Raw genomic sequence first — 7,100 nt, 5'->3', positions numbered from 1 at the left:
ATTGTTTACGAGATGCTGAATGATTATGAAATGGACAAATATTTCATGGGGAGGAAAAATTTGGATTGAAATCCTTCTGGGGAAATGGTGGCATGGTATAGGCGTATGCCTAGATAAGGGAGGGGACACTAAGGACACTAACTATACATACGGTACAGCAATCTGAGTCTGTATTTATAGACTAAAAAAATCATTATGCATAATTACTTAGATTTACATGTACAACATTATTGTTACAACTTTAAGAATGATGACGATGTGAAGTTAGAATTATGAATCGACCGACTGACGTTTATTCTGTAAAAAAAATCACACAAAAACTGAAGTGGAAATCTGACGAAGATCGGGATGTTTTCCTATTTGTTATTATAACACTCATTCGTCAAAGCCTATACTGATCATTGGTGTAAAGTTATTTCTGGACATTCTGAGAAACAAACACGACTCTGTTTCAAGAAAAAAAATCTATGGCGTACCAATAATGACGTAAACGAATTCGAAATGTTGTGAATTTTTCTCCGATTAACAACGAAATAGCACCGCGTGCCCACGTGAATAGTTTCATGACGTGACGTTATTGACGTCCAGTTTTCCGTGACACCCCGTATACATGTAAATGATATTGAAGAAAAAATCCCACCAATTTGGTCATTTTATTGGCAAATCTTGAATGCTCGTTCGGGGAATTAAAATAGGCATAATTATAAACTGAACAATATAACCTGTTCATGACGTTGATGTGGTTATTTTAAATCATCATTACGCTTGCTATATGACCTCAGGGATTAGGGTGTGACCAAATATGACTGGAGGGAGGGGAGGGGTCACTCGAAACTGAGAATGCAAGACCTCGAGAGAGCGGGGAGACGTGAAACCGTTATAGGATTTACCATTGTCTGACAATCACATCAACTTACCCCCCTCCATCCCTGAATCTTTTTTTTCTCAGATAAAAAAAAACAATTGACGAAAATCATTGAAGGACCCCCCCCCCTCCCGCAGTTAGGACCATGGGCTTCACATTTATTCACGAATTGAGACGGTGGTTATTTTAAATTAAACAAAATTCGTATCTGGAACGAATTAAACATAAAACATTGAAAAATACAACAAAACATGAAATGTTCGATTTAAAAAAAAAAAATTGTGCATGCAGGCCCACGCCCTGTAGGCCTACGTTGTCTTTTTTCACGCAATTTTCGCGATAGAATGTAATAAATCATTTTAGTTATTGGATGTACATCTGGAATTTAAAAAAAAAATTGTATAAAAAACATATTGGGGAGAACATTATGTTGCAATGTGATTGGCGCATAGTTTTGCGTTGACCTGAACTTTGCCAATGAATATACTGCCGCGGTATGACCATAATCAAAATGAGGCTGGGTCGGGGTCAAATAAGCTCTCAACCCCCCCCCCCCCCCGAGAGCTCAACGCCTGTAAACATCCAATCTGTTATTGCTTTAAATATACGTTAGAATTAACCATCTTCATGCTTTGTATTCCATTCCTCTGAGAGGTGTGAATTTCGTGAACGTCATAGAATTGGAAGGACTAGTCATTCTAAAAAAGGATTTAACAATTCCTTTAAAATGCTGCATGCTATTTACCTGTTAATAATTTCATATCATGTATTAGTGTGAATGACAGGGCTTACTTCTATAGATATGTAAATATATTCTACGTGGCTATCAATGAACCAGTTAGCACCGTTTCTCCATGGTAACGATACGCAATGACGTCTCGCGCATGGAAATTGATATTGTATGAATGATGTCCGTTAGCTGCATTTATATTTGACATAGATGTATTACCAGACACAGGCTGGATTAAATCATCAAAAGGCACCTAAGAAATCACCAACTTTGTACAATCGCAACATGCACATTAAAGCACATTATTAGGGAATAGAACTTGGGAAATGCGAAAGAGTGAATCGAACAAGAAAACAAATTCTGTACATATAGATGTAGTTTTGATAGTTGTCAAGTGTATTTTGAATTATAAACGCTTCAATTATTATTATTAAATGAATCATGTTCCAACTATCATCATGACATTCTATATCCATGGCCCTGGGAAGGGGAGGGGTGCTGAAACACCCCCAAGATTTTCCTTGGTGGTATTATTCTCCATGGGCAGCACCCCCCCCCCCCGGAGTTCTAGTATGTGTTAATAAATGGAGAAATATCAGAAAAATTACTTATATTTTTTAGTGAAACTTTTTTAAAATATTTTTTTGCTCTTCAAATTAATATCAGCATCCCCATTATATATAGGCCTTTATCAATTTCAAGCTCTAAGCTCTAAGATGGAGGTCTCCCACATTTCAAAATGTATTATGTGTCGATATATGTATATATATATATATATATATATATATATATATATATATATATATATATATATATATATATATATATATATATATATATATATATATATATATATATATATGTGATATTCTGCTATTTGTTTTAATAATCACAAAAAATTGTCAGGTGCAAATATATTATTTCAATTAGATTGTTAGAATGTGTGTATGCATATGTTATTCATTATGTAATTTGCTTGTTGTTATGTTATGCTATAAGAAACAATGATTACACTTGTATATACTTTTGTTGTTGGAATGTGAAATAAATAAATCAAATCAATCAAATCAAATAAAAATATCGTTCCCAGGGCCCAGAAAATATCTCTGATTTTTATTTTCGATGATGTTACTACATTAATAAGCATGATATCAAATCACCCACTGAATAGCGCATGCACCTGTTTTTGTCATTTTTATTCTATTTAAAGAAAAATCTCCTTATTTGTAATAATCCATTCCGTCACTCGACCGGAAGTGAGTATGCATGAGTATAGACCAAATCAGGAAAGTGAGTGGCCCTCCAGTTATATTCCCGATAATCATGATAATGCGGCGTTTGAGATCATTATACCCCTGGGAACTCTTCGTCATCACTGATTAAAACTTCTGAAAAAGTCGAAATGAGTTTGATAATTTTGACCAGACATGTTAAATCATTTTGCGAGATAACCCCCTTCCAATGATGCAACATCCCTTCTGAGTTCCTGTCTGATGTGCTGACTAAGAATGACGAATGAAGTGGAAAGGGGGTTCCCTCAAAAATGGGATTTTCTTCTTTAATCTTCTTCTTCAGTTTTTAAATGTTCACATTCGTAAAAGCGAGAGATTATCCCATTTTCTTGAAAATAAACCCAACAAATGGTGCCCGACCCCTTAAAATATGCTGACCTTTTACGTACTTTTTTTTTGCATTTTGTTTCCTCTTTCCTCTTGCCTATGTTTTCCTGACCATATATCTTTACACTTTACACGAAAATAGTCATAAAGTCACCAGTGCTCTATCATTGAAAGTGATGGGGTCTTTAAGGGCTTTATTGGTTTTTGGCAATGAAAGTATACGCCGGTATCCTCAAGAATCTCTTAGCATCCCCTATAGGATTCACAGCATCATCCCCCCCCCTCCTCTCTCTGGAATATCAATGACGTCACAAAGATAAATGAACACGAATTATCCCGTCTCTCTCGTCATAGGACTCAGATTCTATACAAAAGATCATAAGATTCGAGATGGAGAAATTGACAGATTCGTACAGGTTTATTCATTAAAATAAATGAAAATGAAGAAATCGTAACATAGTAAAGCCTATCACCGACTGATTTAGCGCCACGCGGGAAGGCGTGTTGCTCTCTTGAATTGTCAAATGATTAAGGAATATAAGAGAGAAAAAACAACAAAGTAAAATGATATGAAAAGGAAATAGAAGGAAGGCTAGTTTTTAAAAGAAATTGACAAATTTGAAAACCTTGAAAATAATGACGCTTTGAGAACGAAATGACGTCACTTTTTTCTCTCCCAAATCAAAATACCCCAGTCTCTGTCCCCATTATAACACCCACTTGATTAACAGAGCTAAAAAGAAGAAGACTTACTCGAAAGGGAATATCTTTGTGTGATTATTTCTTTTTATAAAAATGATGGCCTGTGTGATCTAGATTCTCTACCTTCAATTTCACCATTCTCGATTCTCTGCCCAAGCTCATTTCCGTTCGCATTCTTATAGAGTATAGAGAGCGGGAATACTCCGGAAATCGAAATAAGAGCTATTTCATATTTTATTAGCATTCGAGACCTCTCCTGAAGTATACTCTATCTTCAATCTGTAAACAGCATGTTCCTTTATTATTCTTTAGCAAAAGGATAGACTACTTTATATATATATATATATATATAGGACAAACCCAACCAACGTCAGTTGTAGAATCTACCAAGAAGGCTGAATTCTAGCTGTGCTGAGATTGAAAACAAATGCAACTAATTTAGAATTAATCACCATGATCACTCGAGGTCTCTATACAGTCATGACAGTAGCACCGAGTTTTTAGAATGTGCGAAATTGACAGCGAGGGTGTATACCGCAGGATATTGACATTTCGGTGGTATTATTTTTGGTATGAAAAGTATGGTCGATCGTGTTGTTGATTTAGGGTACACTATTCACTCGATACAAAAATGTACATTTGACATTCAGATCTACAGTAGAAGTGGGGAGAGGTGGCGGTAAACACAGGAAAAACGTCACGATGACGTCACAAACATCGGTGAAAAGCATCGTCTATTCAACATCCAGGCTAACCGCGAAGAGGCCCCTTCCACAGATCGGCCTACTAAAAAATTGATTGGTCTCACATTTCTCCACTCTTCCTCTTATTTCCCCTCCTCCCTCCACCCAGGCCTGCCCCCCCCATCATTGCATTCCCTATCTTCATGTGTGTTCTGCTCGAGATGGAGATGGGGGTGCCCCCCCCCCAAAAAAAGTGTTAAATTGTATTATATGATAGCGACGTGGTCTAGTGGTTAATATTCTCCTGAAGGACGTGGGTTCGATTTCAAGCCATGGTGTGTTTTCCTTCAGCATGTTCAGCAAGAAATGTATCTACACTTTGCTGCACTCAACCCATGTCAGGTAAATGGATGCCGGCAAGAAGGAATTCCTCAAAACGCTGTGCGCACCGGAATCGGTGGACTAGCTATTACCCGGGGTATTATACAGGAGCGCCTTGAGCACCTAGTAAGGTGGATACGTGCGCTATACATATCTTATTTATCATGTTTATTATTTGAACCATTCAAATTCATAACATTTCCCTCTGACGACTGCAACTGGTAAATGGTGAGATAAAATCAATTATTTTAATCATTTTCTTAACAAAATACAACGCAATTTTACCAAAGATGGTACATTGGCCATGTGATGCGACCCACTTTTCATTCCGCTTGAAGAACCCCATCCTATTATGTTGACATTGACAACGCATTTTGCGACACTATGGATAAAAGCTACTGGTCTCAAAAGCAAGACTCCGATCACGAACTCTCCTCTCATGGAGAAAAGAAAAATTAATCTGCGTATTGAGTATAATGAAGAATTGCTATAGCAACAACCGATTATGCAATAGTTATTCAACAACGGCAATAAAGTTGGAGCTGATGAAGTCATTGGAGATACAGTCGATGATACAAATTATTAGATTAATAATCAACAATAACTACAAAGACAGCGACGTAGCCAAAAATGATCATCATTTTGTAAAACACCGAATGCACTTTCTTATTAATTGATTGATCTATGAATAAATTAATTAATCAATCAATTAATTGAATAATCAATTAATTTATTTATTTATTCATGTTCACAATGTCACAATACGAATGTGTAAAAATATATAAAACATGAAAAATACATAATGAACATACAAAGGTGCGGCGATACTAGAGGGTGATTGGTTTAAACATCTTTAAACTTAAATTGTATTCTTCGTGTTCTTCTTCCAGTGTTAGTGCTTCTTCTGTGCATAATGCTTAGGATCTGCATTTCCCTTAAAATAATCATTATTGCCAATGCTTCTTTTCTGATCGAAAGATCAGACCACTGTGTATTCATTTTTTTGGTTATTTTGACGGCAAGTGCATTTTACTTGTTGATTGCATGGGAAAACCAGTATACTGCATAATTATTTTGTAATTTCTTTGAATTTCAACGTTCGTTTTTATGTCAGCAAATAATACTACGCCCAAAAGAAGAATGATAAAAAAACTGTATTAGGCCACTGTCATATCGATCACTATATGCGACATCGCTCAATTAGCATCATCCACATCAACATGATAATTGCATGCTGACGTAACAGAAGCATATGGCTGGTTAGATTGATAGCGTTTGATAATTTGCCCAGGGTTCAATTTAGTTTTATTACAGATATTGATTATCGGCTGATGGTGTGATCATGGAGATCCTTTGTTCGCCTAATTGACACAGGCATATGCACACATTAATCATGATAGTACATGTAATTAAAGGATCGACGATGTGTGGTTGTATTTGTATTCCCGGGATTGCCACGAATTGCGACAGGGTTCATTTTCTTCGTGGAGTAATCATTTTGTAACCGCAAAAACATAAATGACATGGAGAGAAACATTATACTCTTACATCTGCTTTATAGTGTCCACCTATATAGGAGCACATCACCTGCGTACAGGTGGGGGGAGGAGGGTTTGGGGGCTATGGACCCCCCCCCAAAAAAAATAGTAATAATGATAAAAAAACAATAAGATAAAAAAATAAATAACGAAAAAAAATAATATAATAAAAATAAGTCACGATCAAGAAAAAATGAGAAATGAAAGAAAGGAAAGAGGGGTGAAACACATAATTTTACTTGTATGTATGTGAAAATGCAGCAGAGGAAGATGATAGCGGAATGAAAGGGATCGAAAGGAAGGAGATGGCGGAGTCCCTGGGAGGAGCACGGGGAAATACATTCACGATGGGGTGGATGGGTGGGGGCATGGAGTAGTCGGACAATGAGAGAGATGTGAGTTCGAGAAGTAATAATAATAATAATATTGCGCACATATCCACCCTGTAAGGTGCTCAAGGCGCTCCTGTATTACTCGGCTAAGCTAGGCGTTCATAGCGCACACAGCTTTTTAAGGAACTTCCTACCGGTACCCATTTACCTCACCTGGGTTGAGTGCAGCACACTGTGGGTCATTTTCTTG

The sequence above is a fragment of the Lytechinus variegatus genome, chromosome 15 (genome assembly GCF_018143015.1).
Source record: "Lytechinus variegatus isolate NC3 chromosome 15, Lvar_3.0, whole genome shotgun sequence".
Taxonomy (NCBI): domain Eukaryota; kingdom Metazoa; phylum Echinodermata; class Echinoidea; order Temnopleuroida; family Toxopneustidae; genus Lytechinus; species Lytechinus variegatus.
This window is presented reverse-complemented; position numbering follows the sequence as displayed.